This window comes from Ictidomys tridecemlineatus, chromosome 8, assembly GCF_052094955.1.
Source record: "Ictidomys tridecemlineatus isolate mIctTri1 chromosome 8, mIctTri1.hap1, whole genome shotgun sequence".
NCBI lineage: Eukaryota > Metazoa > Chordata > Mammalia > Rodentia > Sciuridae > Ictidomys > Ictidomys tridecemlineatus.
In genome coordinates this window covers 33,308,551-33,323,749 of record NC_135484.1, presented here as the reverse complement: position 1 = coordinate 33,323,749, position 15,199 = coordinate 33,308,551, and the positions used below count along the sequence as shown (strand labels likewise).

Below are 15,199 nucleotides of genomic sequence, written 5' to 3'. Positions count from 1 at the left end.
TCAGAAATTCTGCTCTTCAGGAAGACTTCCTGGTGATCACAGAATGGCCAGGTCTCTTTGGACCAGAATGTCATGTGAGAATGAGAGGTCATGCAGAGTCTGGAGGTGCTGGCATCTTCATCTTTTGCTTCTCCTGCCGGCTAATTTCTGCTCTTTCCTGTGATTTCTGCTGAAGCACTTTACAATATACCTATGTGCTACCTTTTTCTGTGAGTCATTTAGTATTTGCAATGCCTATCAACTAACTTCATCTCCAGTACCTCCAGTTCATATAGTCAAGTGTGAGAATATGATTGGCTATTCATATGGGCCAGCACTTCCTGCTGATCCTAGGCTACCCCCCTCACTGCTCAATTCTACTCTTGACTTAAATGCCCACTCCTGGACCAATCAGTTGCGGCAGGAGGCCAGGTCACATAGAAAAAAGATTTTAGAACCAGGCTGTAATGGGATCGGGAGCTATTGTCACAGACATGTTTTAAAATCTGGCTTGTCTCCACTAATATTTTTTAGATATAAGACTTCTGGATTTAGGTTTTTAAATAAGTGTGTTATATAAAATTAAAAATAGCCTTTTAAATTTAAAAGTCAATGTTGTTCCACTCTTGAATATATCTATCTCGACCTTCTTTGTAATAAATACTCACTTCCATCCAGAGGCTTTTTTTTTATATATTTAATTTCCTTAAGATGTTTAGAATGTGGTAGATATTATACTTGTTTCCTTATCTGATAAATAATATATTCCTTTTCTTTACCCTCAGCATTTCAATTACATTTCACTATTACAAGCCTTGTGCTAAGAAAGTATGCAGATATGTCACAAGAAAGAACCAGGATTCAAATTAAAGTACCTCTATGAACCTTTAGTGTTATCTAGAACACTAGCAGGAAGAACAAACTCAGCATTTACAAATATCAATGATAAGAATTTTGGCCAAATCAATGTTAACATCATTTTTATACTTGGAAAAACATGGAGTACACAATTATGTAGGATAAAAAAATCAATAGCTCGACTCATACTTAAAAGTAAGACAATGCATTAAAAAGAATGATTTCAAGTATTATTCATTTAGAAAATGTCTGTAGAAAGATTCAATTTTGCCTTAAGACTTGGGACCAATAATAGCAGACTTTGCAACATGGGGACCTGGGTTAGAAAAGCAGTTTGTGGCTATGAAACAGATCAAAACAAACTAGCCATTAGGGACTAGAATCCCTGACCTCGATCTCATTACTACCAGGCTTAGCCCCACTGAATGAGCTGTTTATTGATAACATTTGGATACCTAGCAGATGAATGAACCTTTACTCCTTACTTAAAATTCCTTTCTTAGTTCTATATTATTCCTACTAAATTGTGACAGTGTTACCAATACATGTGACGGGGAGAAGGGAGGGCCATGGCATTCCAAGAGACCTCAGAAATCAGTTTCTGTTTTCTCTGTCAAATTAGGGAGATGATTGAAGCCTTAAAATGTGAGGTGACCTGCTAAATGGTTGCCAGCAGTAGTGGCAGAAAACTGGATTAGAACATGAACCCCTTCGACTTCACTTCTGAGTGCTTTCAATTTGTGAGGGCCTGGCTCATGGAGGAGATCATCCATGAATTTGTCAGTACAGGAGTGCACCCTACGTTAGGAACAGGGAGTTTGATTTCTAAATTTAACTTCAGGCATAGTGGAAGTTATAGGACCCCATACACTGAGAGGTTTTGTTTGTTCTTTATGGTAGTGGGAATTGAACCCAGGTGCCCTTTACCCCTGCCCTACATCCCCAGCTCTTGTGTATGTCTTATTTTGAGACAGGGTCTCACTAGATTGCAGAGGCTGGCCTTGAACATGTGATTCTCCTACCTCAGTCTCCCGGGCCAAGGGGATTACTGGCATGCACCCCTGCATGGGCTCAGTGTGAGGTTTAAATGGCCTCCATTTATGGGGTGATCAGAAGCCTCAAAAACTCTGAAGAATGAATTGTTTAAAACATTTTCGGTGGAAAATGACCTTAACTTCAGCATAGTTGGGAATGGAGTCATATGCAGGGAGTGGAAGTTTGGGTATGAGCAAATAAATACAAAGAAAAATAGTTTGGACAGTCAGGGAATCTGGAGACCTGGGTCTGAAGGATGGATCTGGTATGTAGGTGTGGTAGGGTGAAGCAAAGTAGAATGGGAAGTGAGGAGAGGGGTAGAGACTGATGAGATTAAATGATGCTGGAAAAAATGTATTCATCATGCATGATTAACCAGTGACTGAACAGCAGAAGGTTGAAGGTATGGCAGAGAAGCTTCTAGTATATTACCACTTAGGGAACAGATGGTGAAAATCCTCTAAATAGTACTCATTTATATAAATAATAAAACAATGTTATCTGGATGCTAATGGTGTATTCAGCCTGTCTTGGATGGTGGCACTGAAGATTTCTTGTTAATAAAAATTAAAAAAAAAAAAACAAAAATCTTGGTAGTAGCCTTTAAAGTCATTATTCTTACAGGGGAGTACCTTCAAAATATTTATTATCATGAACCACATCTTGGGAACAACTGAGATGAGGTTCTAATAATGACCTCTGAAGGAGAAAGACAATGTATTATTGTAGAGTGCCTCATGTCATCCTTATTTCTATTAGTGAGCCTCAGTCAGTGCGGCAAGCCTTGCTCTCTACAACCTTGGGCCTTTATCAGGTACTTTATGACTGGAGCATGTACTTGGACACCTTGGAAATGAGGGGACATCACACACCCTGGATGCATGTCTTTCAAGAATTAGCTGAAACATCATTTCTAAAAAATCTCCTTATTGCCACCCATGCTCCTTGACTATACTTGTTCCGCATACCCCTACTATAACATTTACCACACTAGAAAATAATGCCAAATTTACTACACTGTCTCTCTCTCACCAAACTGAATTCCTTATAGCCAAGGCCTAGTTTTGGTCATCTGTTTACCTCTGGCACATTGTGGAGTGCTTAGCACAAGACAGACCATTCATATACATTTATAGACTGTTGAACCAATATCTCTGAAAATCCATATACAATAGAAATACCATCCAGAAATAATCTGAATATAAGATGGATTTTTAGAAAGAGGAATCTAAAATTAATTTGAGTTTCTTTTGGGGCAAGGTCTTAGTTTGCCACATAATTCATGGTCTTTTTTTTTTTTCTCCCATAGTCTGCCTTTGGCCATTTTGCTGCTTATTATTCAAGGGCTAGAAAGCAAGAAGCTGAAATTGAGACTGGTTAATGAAACTACTTGAGAGCTGCTTTGAAAAAGGCTGGATGTGGTGAGTGATATCAGTAGGGAACAGTGGTTTGAGATTATCCATAGCTCTCACTAAACCAGTCTTTCCCCGTCACCGAATGGAACCAATAGCTGTCCAGTATATGAAGCATATTTTATAAGCTCATTTCCGCATCACAGGGTTTGTACCTTTGTCTAAAGTATACATCAAGCTATGTGCCTTGATTTTTGGTTTGGAGAATTCAGTCACTATACCAACAGAAGAAAGAGTTGGGTGGTCTGCTTCTCTAGGGTAATTTCATGGTCCTAAGGAAAGAATTTAACAGTTTATTTTCTGAAGCTGGCTCAAGGAACATTCCTTAGGTGAAAAAAATTCAATCAAGAATAATATTACTTACATTTTTGGGGAAGGATTTTTAATACAGAATTTCCATCTGTGATATATTTAAATTCTAAGCCTCAGGCAACAATTTCAGAAAAGGGTCTCCTTTACCCTTTATTAGATACAAAATAAATAGTTCACTGGAGGGGTGGGGGCTTCTCCTCACCTTCTCACTTTTACAAAATATAAGGCTGGCTTTGCCATTCTTAAAATCACACTAGCTACTCCTGCGCCCCTCCCCCCAGCAAACTTGGATATTGGCGTCAACATGTTTATCCCAACTTTAATTACTTGAATTATTTTGTATAAGTACATTTAACTAGTAAGGAGGACGGTGAGCTGCCCCAAAGACAGCCTGCAGTCAATAAGCGGAGAGCTGTCAATACTGAAATACAATACTAGTTTTGACACGTTGACAAAGGCAGGTTTTGCTATTTAGGACCACTCAGCCATCTTGACTGAATACATTAGGAGGGTAACCCTAGACCTGCTTATTGCCAAGGTACCTGAACAGTGATTTCTAAGTTAAGGTAGGAATCCCAGCATATCTCAAAACAGAGGCCTAACCCATCAAATCTATTAATTCAGATTCACACTTAGGAAGTAAAAAGAACGCGCGCAAGTTTTTTAATGCATACTTTATTATGCATTCTTCCAGTCCTAAAAGGAGGGAGAGAATGTACTCCGTAGAAGCTTAAAACTTTATTTTTCATGACCTGTAGCATGTATTTAGGCTTTGGGTAGCGTTTGTGTAAAGCCAAGGCCCACTCTTTAATGGCTGAATGCATACATTTAAAAGCACATGGTGGATTAGCTGCTAGGAGAATTGCCTTTAAAAAAAGTAAAGTGAAAAACAGACAAAGAAATCTATAACCTTAGCAGTCTTTCACATTTGTTTAGACAGTTCTTGAGCCCGCTTCCAGCCGGTGACAAGGATCTCGAAAAGATGCACCTGAAACAGTATCTGCGGGCAGCTGCATTTGCCAAGCGGCTTTATTGCTGCTTTCCAGCGGCGAAGGCGCAGCAGCACTAACAGGGAAGCCAGAGCGAGCCTCCCCGGCAGCGGCGGCGGCGGCGGCGGCGGCGGCGGCACCGGCACCAGCGCAGTTTCCCCTCTCCCCAGCCCTGACTCTACGCGCACATGCGCACTGCGCCCGCAGCCCTGGACCATTTGTCAGGACTACTCGTGAGACGGAGAAAAAAAAAAAGAGAAAATTTGGGGGTAAGAAGCGGCTGATCGGATCTAATCTCTAATTAATCTGAAGATTTGTCCATGCAAAAGCCATTCATTTATTTTTCTGGGTGAGGATGAAAGTTAAGAGACCTATAGAGGGAAGGAAGCGCACCCTCGTCTTGTGAAACAGATCAGGGGAGGGGAAGGACAGAAGGGGTTTCTCCCCCACTTCTCTGCGCCTCTGGGAAAGAGGAGAAAACTTAATCCCGAGGAAAAAAGTGGGCAAGTGACTCGGAAACGGCTGGAGGGGGAGTCTCTGGGCATCTCACTCTGAAGTAGTGAGTGCGAGTGTGAAAGAGGAACAAAAGAGAGAGAAAAGAGAAAGGAAAAAATGGGGGGAGGAGAGACTTGTATTTTTTTTTCTTTGCGCGCACACGGGGAAGGGTGTGGGGGGCCGTGCGGAAGGGAGCCGGGGCGAGACGGCCGCGTCGGGTTCTCGCCCGCGCGCAGGCGGCGGGATGCGTGTGGGCCCCCTCCCCCGCGCCCCCCGAGCTTGTCACTTTGGTCGCTTTCATGACACCGGGCGCGGGGTGGGGGAGCGCCGCGGCGCCGGGCTCCGCCGGGGTGCGTGTCCGGGTGGGCGCCGCGGAGCCGCAGCCCGGGCGGCCAGCGCGGCGGCCGAGGCAGGGGCGCCGGCGGGGGGCGCGGGGGCGGCCGGGGCCGCGGATCGGTGCGGCGGGAGGCGCGAGCCCCGCGCGCCGCCCCTGCGGCCCCCTCCGCCCGTGTGGCCTTTGTGCCGGGCGCGCACCGGAGAGCGAGCGAGCGAGCGCGAGAAGTACAAGTACCGAGACCCAGGCAGTGGGAAAAGAGGCCGGGCCACTTTCTCCCCGCTCGGGCTGCGGAGAATGGACTGGTTGAATGTGCAGGCGCGTCTCCCCGGCGTGTGCTGTGTGTGCGCGGCGGAAAGGCCTCCCCGACTCCCACCGCGCACACGCACACTCACACGCACGCACACACACACGGACCCGCGGCCAGGCTCGGCGGCCGAGAGTTTGCGTTTGCTTCCTCGCCGCCTCCCCATTCCCGACCGAGTGTGTGAGAATTTCATATAGATCAGCTCCAATTTCCGCCATTTTGGGAAAGTTGCACAAAAATAAACCCTCCGGTTTATTTCTGCCCGAGGCAGGAAAGTGCTTCGGGAAGCGAGGCGGCGCGGGCCGCGGCGGCCGTCCGCGCGGGGGAGGGCGCGGGCCGCGGGCCGGGCCGGGAGCCCGCGCCGTCGCGGCGTTCGCCCGCGCCGTGCCGTGCCGCGCCGGCCCGGGTGCGGGCGCGGGCGTGTGTCGGGAGGCGGCGGCCGCGGCGGCGGTGGTAGCGGCGGCCGCGCCGGGGCGGCGGGCTGCGCTTGGGGGAGGCGCGGGGCTGCTGTTCCTGCAACTTGTTTACGCCTGCCTTATATTGGGGAGGCGAGCGGGGTCGCAGCCGGGGCCGCCGCCCGCCTCGCGCCGCGTGCGTGTGCCATTCCGGAATAATGGGCTTTGCACACTCGCGTCCTGGGCCCGGCGGGCCGTCCTCGCGCCGCGGCGGCGGGGCGGGGGGAAGTAGAGGCCGGCGGGGGTGGGGATCGGGAAGCGCAGGAGCAGAGGCATCCGCCGCGCGCCCCGCGAGCTGGTGGGGGGAGGAGGAGGAAAACTTGAGAGCCCTGGAATGGGAGGGGGCGCGGTGGCACGGGCGGGGGGAGGGTGCAACTTCGGGACTGGTAAAACTTTAATTACCTTGAAAGAAAAAAAAAAGGCCCTATGATTTTAACCCCCGGTTCTGGTTAGAGCCCGGCCCACAGCGCGACCGTGAGAGAAAGTTTAAAAGCGGGCGGTTTCCTCTCCGCCTTCCCCGCGCAGGGTTGGGGGTGTCTGTCTGTCCGTCTGCGCTCGGAGAGAGGTAGGGGTAACGAGCCGCACTCCCGGGTCGCGTGGACCGACTCTTGCCCCACCCTTCCACGGGGAGACGAAGGTAAACGTCGCTTCGGTTTCCCTTCTCAGTCCCCCTCCGCCACCACCCCGCTTCCTTTTCCTCCCCCTCCCCGCCGATTTTTTGAGGGGACCCGAAAAACGGAGTCTCTTTCCTTATGCAACTTCCTCGGGCGCCGTGAGCACGGCCCTTCCCCCTCTCTGCATCCCTTGGCCCGCTCCTTGGCCACCTCGGGGCTACGGCCAGAAAAATGCATTCGAGATCATTCAAAGTGCACAGAAACAAAAACAGATTTTTAATTTTTCTAAGTTAAGGGAAACTGAGATGAGAAATAAGATTTGGGGTTGGGGGGGGGCTTCGGCTCGGGCCAGTGCTTCGAATTTTCATTTTGATTTTCCTAGATCGTGGTTTGTGATGTCTTCATTAGTGTTGGGAGCACGACAGTCTCTGTACTGGCTATCTCGGTCGCGTGGATTTTTGCGCAAGTTTTTAGAAAAACACTGACTCGAGTAGAGAGCATTTCTCCGGAAAGTTTCAAGTGCAGCAAAATAGCGAACGTGCAAAACTGGCCAAGGGGAGACCTCTAGTGGTTAAACGCATCTTAAGTTCGGAAGGCCGAGAGCAAAGTTTGGCCTTTACTTGTAGCTACGTAGTCCGTTCAGACGTGGAAGTAATTAGAGGACCTGAGCGAGCAGCCAGATGTTGTGTGAAAAGATGCTGATCAGAAATAGAAAGTTTGTTAAATCCGAGAGCAATGAATTCTGAGGATTCAGGGCCCGTAGTTTCCACTCGACATGGCTTATATGAGAAAAGCACTTTGCTTTTATTCTGGGTTTTGAGATTGGGCCCTCCTTGGAAAAGAAACAATTGTTTTTGTATTTGTCATCGTTCGTATCTTCCATCAATTTCCAATCACAAGTCAAAGCAGACACTTTTCATTTCGAATGTTAATAAAAATAGAAAATGAAATATGTGTTTAAAACTTGGGAGAAATGGAAAAGATCTTTGAAATTTGCCTTTCATATGAATTGGTCATTTTATTCTCCCATAAGTATAACTTAAGGCTAGTATTTCATTTTTTAACTATATAGTTATATAGTCAAAATAAGTAGAACTTTCTAGTTAGATTGTAATTTTGTTTCACTGTAAAACGTTATTTATTAATACTTTGTATAATCTGTGATTTAATACACTGAAATACGTGGGTAAAAACTGCTTAGGTAATATCTAGTCTTTTGCCAGCATGTGTTTTGTCAAGTTTCAAGTATTTTAAAGATAAAAATAATGAAGGAAATTAAAATTAAAACTTTCATCTGTTTGTCATTGGGTGAATTTAGGATATGGGAAGGATATAAATGATTAAAATCAGTTTCACTTTATCTGGAACTATTTTATTTTAACATAAAATTGTGGTAGAATGTGGAATTATGCATGTCAGTGTTTGAAAATGTGAACTCATTACTTGTGGATTTGAAGGCTTCTTTTTGATGGCAGTACTTTTGATTTTACTTTCCTCTTTTAAAATCAGTGCTAGATTCTTAAAAGAAGTCTTTGGGGTGCACAGCAATTGTGAAGATCACCAGACAATTCTGTGTTTCTTCACCACCACAAGGTAAGATTTGCTTGTTGATATAAATTGCTTGTTGTACTTAAATGCTAAAAGCTGCTTTTGGAAATCAGAAAGGAGAGTATGGGCCAGGGTTAGCAGAAAAGCACAGGTTTGTGGGGGCTTCTTTGAATGAGTGGAAGTGTTGGCACTAAATGTGATTGAGAGCTGAATGAAACAATAGGGAGAATGAAATTGTCCTGGATAATTGTGAGATCCACTTACTTCCTAGATTTTTTTCTTTCAGTACTGAGGTTTGAACCCAGGGGTACTTTGTAACTGAGCTATACACCCCCCACCCCAATCCCTTTTTACTTCTTAATTCTGAGACAGGATCTCACTAAGTTGCTGGGGGTCTTGCTAAGATGCTGAGCTGACCTCCTGTAATTGTTCTACCCTAGCTAGCCTCCTCAGTTGATGAGCCATCTCCCTTGGCTTACTTAGTGGATTCTTAATTAGCATTTCAACACATTTTCTGAGAGTAAATTGTTTTATTCTTTGAATTTGGAAAAATGGGGAAACTGGAATTATAATATAATGTAACTATTATGTAGGTATATAGTGATATGGAAGACTGTAGAATTTTTTTGTGGGGGATGCTATAGGGGACTGAACCAGGACCTTGCACATGCTAGGCTACAGCTCCAGCACTGAGCTATATGCCCAGCCATAAGATTTCGAACTTTTAAGACTGGTGAGATGGGGGGTCTGTAGTAAAATTTTGTAGGTAAAATTTACAATGAGAGTTTTGGAGTATTTAAATAACATTTAAGTAACTTCTATGGCTTGAATCCAAATACGGCTGGTGTGTACCAGATAGCATGGCATAGAGTCATGGTGAGGCTCCAGTGGGTTACCTTGGTCTTGTCAGCATTTGAATATATCTCCATGGAGAATATCATTATTGTCCAGTATGGTCTTTTTAGTAATTTGGAGGGTAGGGGCTTATTTTCCATAGTCTAGGACCTATTCTCAGGACAAAGAGATTTTATATATATATATATATATACACACACACACACACATACATATATATATTAAATATTTTGCTTTAGTTGTAGTTGGACACAATACCTGTATTTTATTTTTATGTGGTGCTGAGGATTGAATGCAGAGCCCTGCATGTGCTAGGTGAGCATTCTACTGCTGAGCCACAATCCCAGCCCCCCTACCAAGATTATTCTTAGGCAGGGGGGGGGCAACCATTTGTGGGACAGAACATAGTGATTTCTACTGTTAATACCTCTTTTGCTTTTTTTGTTTTTCCTCCTTAACTTTGCTTTCTCCTTTTCTGCTTGTTTCCTGCCTTCTCTGTTGTAAGTACTAAATTGGGTCACTAATTGTTCAGCACAAACAAAATGTAACAGAGATTAGACTTACTTTTCTGAGCAAGACTAATAATCATCATTGGGCCAGGTATGGTCTAGAAGTCAAACCCAAAATTACCAGTATGAAAATGATTTTTAACAGGAGCTTATTGTCATTTTTGCTTGTGGGTTGATTTGAGTAGTGTCATTATGAAGTATATAGATGTGGTCTCTGTAAATGTGTAGGTAATGCAGCGGAGACCCATGGGGCAAGACAACTACAAGATCATGCAGACAGAAGCAGATTAGTAGGTGTTTCCTGGAAAGATGAGCTTCATGTTTGGACATGCTGAGCTGAGGATAGCCCTTGTTTCTCTTTTTGGGGAGAGTCATTATAGCTTTGGATAGAATGTCAGAGTAGGCATCAGAAGACAGAATTTTGTCATTTAATGTATATCACCTTGTGTAAGTCATATTACTTCCTTTAGCCTAGATTTCTTCATCTGGAAAATAGGAACAATAGTTACTTTTTAAAAATATCTAAATACTAAATAACAAAAGATTCTGAAAACTTTAAAGAATTATTCAAACATGTGGTGGTTATATTATCATTGTGCCTTAGTCAGGCTTTGTGATGGGCAGAAGGTAGGTCGTCTAGGGCAGAACATGGTAATTTAATTCCTGGCCAAAGTTTTTAGATTGGCTTCTGGTATATGCATTATAAATACCTGTCAAAGAATTTCCAGCAATATTTTTTTCCTTGAGCAAAAAGTAACTTATTGTTGATAGTATTGACTCTTGGAGGGGAGGAACATATTCTAACATAATACTGGGTACAAAGCCTAAAATTTATTTATCCCAGCCTAGTCATTTAATAAGGAGAAGGGGCAAAAGAAAAAAATACTTTAAAATGTTGCCTAATTGTGGAAATGGTAGGGTGGTTAAAGAAGAAGAGTAGGTGTGAAGGGAATTCACGTACTGTAATTAATATTTTTGTTGCGTGAGTCTGCTGGGAGAAGAGAATGAGAAAATGAGAAAATAGGTATCTGGGCTAGTTGTGATTTAAACTAATTATGTGGACCAGAAAATGATTCCCGTGAATGACTGGATTTAGGTAAAGATCCACATGGGCTCTTCCCACCTGTTTTCTAGACCCCTTTGCTACCGCATTCTAATTATAGCCATGTCTCTAAAATCTAGATGGAAAAATACCTCACAGGTACTATTTGTCATTATATTTAATTTGATGATTCTGAATTTGACAAAATAAACCCTGGCATGTTTTAGTTTTATTTCATCTCTCTTTTATATATTATCCAATCAATGTTTTACGAATTTAAAAACCCACTAGTGGAGGAAAGAAGAAATATGTCCTGTTTAATTAGTCCCTGAGTAATTGAGAGTTGGTTCCTGAATAATTTCCCCTGCTCTGTTTGCTAGTTTATTTTTAAGAATTATATACTATTTCAACCAACATGATTTGCTGTAGATGCAGTTAAGATGGGATATTTACAGAAGTTATTTTACGTGGTGTGGGACGAGAGTACTCTGGGTTTTTCAAGGATGTGACACTGAGTGATCCATCCATCCAGCAGTGTTTCTAGTTAATTACCAAGTTTTTGTCCATCCTTATAGTATGAATTCTAAAAGACTAGATCTTTGCCCTTTGGAGTTTTCTTGATCTTCTCCAGAAGTGGCCATAGCTCTGAATTCCACTAATAATACTGTAACAATTACACATGGTACCAGCGAAAAAGAAAAAGAGTTTTAGCAGCTGTGGAAGCCATTGAGCTAAGAAACATGGATTTGGGGGCTGGACGATGCAGGACCCTGGCTTGTAATCATGTACATGTGGCAGAGTACAGGATATTTCTTTTTTAATGATTAGCCTTCAGAAGCTAGTATGCAGCTTTTCACCTTTTGTCAAGGAATGATTGAGAATGATGGATTGGGTTGACTTGTTCTCTTTGATCACTGCGTCGACAGGCAACTTTCTGGTGAATATCTCATTACTGCTGTTCCTGTTTGCTATTATTGAGGTATTTGTTCCTCACAGGGATTTGGGGTGATTATAATATGGGTGAAGATATGTATTAAAAATATATACTTATTTGTTTGTTTATTTCTGCAGTACTCAGATTGAACCTAGGGCATTGGACATTCTAGGCAAGTACTCTACCCACTGAGCCACACCCGTAGCCCCAAAGATACTCTATTTATATGATGTCTTGAAGTTCAAGGGATCTGTAGAAGATACATTTCTTAAGGGCTTCATTATCCAGTGGGGATGTTCTCAGGATTTCTCTTGACTGTGTCAAGTTTCTTAGTTGATGTATGTAGATATGAGTCAATAGAAGAGATGATGGATTAGTTAGTGTTGATTGTAGCAGTTATTGCAGGGAGCAGATGGAAAGAAACACCAGGAATTGGTACCTAACAACTAAATTTAATTTATTAGCTCTAAGAAATCCCCATTTAGGAAACAGGATAGTTTAGAGGAAAGAACAAGGAAATTTGAAGGGAATGTGAATAAAGTTGGATGATATTTAAGGTGTTGAGTTTCTTCCTCAGAAGTGGATTTGGAATTAAGGGCTTAGGTGGTTATTCTAAGGATTGCATGCATATTATATGAATACAGTAAAATGCCTTCTGTATTATTCTTGTTTCTGTCATATTTACAGTCAGTGCTTTGTATGGAGTCAACAAATACTATGCAAATCGATATTGCTCCACACAGTCAACACTTGGAGTAGGATTGAATGAATGAATGTGTTGGGACTACAAGAAATAGAATATCAGTCCTTGCTTCAGCATGTTTATAATCTGGGGAGCTAAATCATATACATAAAATGATAGTTTACAAAACAAAGCTGCAGTTAAATATGTGTGAATGGTAGAGATGAAGTCATGGGTACCATGGTAATACTGTGGTAATACATGTTCCTGCGATAGTGATGGGCAGGTGGAGTAACCTCTGCAAAACACTTATAGTATTAATATTTAAGGTGAAGTATACTTTGAGTGCTCTCTGAATGTCAAGCATTAAGCTCAGTGCTTTATTCATTCACTTATTTATTTATTCACCCCCCAAATACCTAGTGCTTACCTTCTGGATGTCCACATATTGCTCTAAGCAAGAGGTATTATTTCTGCTACTTTCACTAATGTTGAACTTTGGGTATTATTATTTTTTTCTATTAATGCAAACTGATGCTTGGAGATACTTAGTAACTTGTCTATATTTATATTATGCTGTTTGAAAGGGGTAGAACCAGGTAAAATGATATTGGCATGGGATTATTTTGTTTTATCTTTAGGTTTTTGATTTTCAAAACAGTGGTTCCTAGGCTATTTCAAAGAAAACACATTTTCAGATTAATATATTTGCTCTTATACATGGCTTATACTAAGATGAACAATAATGAGCAAATATAAGAAAAATAAATGGGAATAAAATTCATCTTTTTATTTTTTTCCTTTCCTTTTTTAAACCAAGAATTGAGAAGATTCATTGTTGAGTTGTTTGGAAAAGAATACCTTGGGTGCCTTGGTGCAGCCTATAATCTTGGCAATGTGGAAGGCAGGAAGAATGCAAGTTCAAAGCCAGTCTCAGCAACTTTGTGAGACCCTAAGCAACTTATGGAGATCCTGTCTCAAAATGAAAAAGAAAAAAGGCTATGTGGCTCAGTGGTTAAGTGCCCCTGGGTACAATTCTTGGTACCAAAAAACAAAACAACCCCCCAAAACAAAACAAAACAAAACAAAACAAAAAAAACCTCCTTGGTCTAATTCGTGAACCCATTATAAAGCAGTCATCAAAAAGAATGGGATCTAAGTTTACAGAGGGGACTCAAAAGTTGATGGAATTTACTCTGAAGCTAGGATTGTTAAAAGAAGTAAGAAAATAAGACAGAGATAATAATGAAGGGGAGGAATGAAGGGCAGTTGTAGTATCCTAGAATCAAAATAAAAATGAAGATGAAATGTAAATAAGAAGATACTCAAAACAATACACTAATTCTGAATTACTGTAATCAGAGAGCCAGGGGCCATCTTTGCATGGTGGAAGGGAGTCTCTTTTGCCTGGTTGGGTGGTTTCTCCCTGTTGTGTGCCTCACCCAGGTATCTGGGTCTGACTTAGCAGGATGCTACTACAAGCATTGATTAGAGGTAATAAACTTTTCCTTTTTTTTTTTTTCCTTCAAATGGATATGGGGGATTGAACCCAGGGGCATGCTACCATTGAATTACATCCCAAGCACTGCCCCCCCCACCCCCACCAAAAACACACACATGAACTTTTAATAGTTTTTTAGTTGTAGATGGACATAGTACCTTTATTTTGTTTATTTAGTTTGTTTATGTGATCCTAGGGATTGAATCTAGTGCCTCATGCTTGCTAGGCAAGCGCTTTACCACTGAGCCACAACACCCGGCCCCAAGCCCTTTTTAAAACATTTTTTATTTCGAGACAGGGTCTCACTAAGTTGCCCAGGCTGGCCTTGAACTTGTAAGCTTCGTGCCTCAGACTTCCAAGTTGCTAAGATTATATGTGTGCATCACCACACCTGTTTGTTTCTCCTAACTTGAACTTTATTCAGTAAAATTTTTTGAGCACCTATTCTGCCCCAGCCCTTTCAAGGTGGGACAACAGCTTTATATTATATATAAATTTATGGAATTAAATTTGTTCAGGTTTTAGAACATTAATCTGTTGTGTACTCCCAACCTTCTTTAATAGGATGTTCAGGAAATATTTTGTATTTCTCCCCATGTGTTACACTGTTGCACCCTGAAGAATGAATTGAAATTTCTAAGTGGTCAATTTGGTCTGATTGTTAAATGATCTAAATAATTCACCCTGTTGATTTGTGGTCATATTTGGTGAACTTGAGGCTTATGTTGATAAGCAGGTTGGTCACAAATGATTATCAAGATTAGCTGTAGGCATGACTTCTGGGAGAGAAATAAAATCTGATCAAATCTAACTTATGACATAAGAGAAATCAAGTGTAAATCTTAATTTTAGCTCTATGTTCTATAAAAGTATGAAGCAGAATAAGTAAAAGAAGATATCACTTTTAGTGTTTTTGAAAAAAAATTATGAAGGGAAATAAAAAAGAACAAGGCACTACTTTTAGTTTTTCTTTTAAAATTTAAATTTATGCATATGCAGCAAAAGCATAGAAATATCTGTGTCAGACAGGTTCTTGTTCTTTTTATGGCCTTTGAATCCTTCTAATGGGTGTAAAATTTCTATTATTATCTTTCTAGTGTAGTATGTTGATGAGATAACATTTTTAAAGAAATTTCTGCCTCACGTTGAGATATCTTGTAGTGCATACATTGAAGATGAACTTCAAATAAAAGCATTTGGTGAGAGTGTATTAAATAGGCCATAGGCCTGTTAGTGTCAGTTAGTGTGATTTCACTTTCTGTGTACATTTTTTTTTTCTTGAAAGGCATTTTTCATTTTCTGTTCCTCTTTTAGAGGAAGTCAGTAGGTGAGGTTACA

The 15,199-nt window shown here is 41.8% G+C and overlaps 1 protein-coding gene across 18 annotated transcripts in view; it reads left to right on the top strand.

Moving 5' to 3' along the window:
- The first annotated feature begins 4,739 nt into the window (after positions 1-4,739).
- L3mbtl3 (L3MBTL histone methyl-lysine binding protein 3) overlaps positions 4,740-15,199 on the top strand; it is a 110,840-nt gene continuing 100,380 nt past the window's right edge. For 7 of the 18 annotated variants that reach the window (XM_078019186.1, XM_078019183.1, XM_078019182.1 and 4 more), the window contains exons 1-2: positions 6,547-6,813; positions 8,300-8,383. The gene's annotated coding sequence lies outside the window, so the exon portion shown is untranslated. Of the gene's footprint in view, positions 4,855-5,609; positions 5,898-6,546; positions 6,814-8,299; positions 8,384-15,199 lie in introns of those variants that run through there. The other 11 variants (XM_078019173.1, XM_078019177.1, XM_078019178.1 and 8 more) reach the window with 6 other exon arrangements.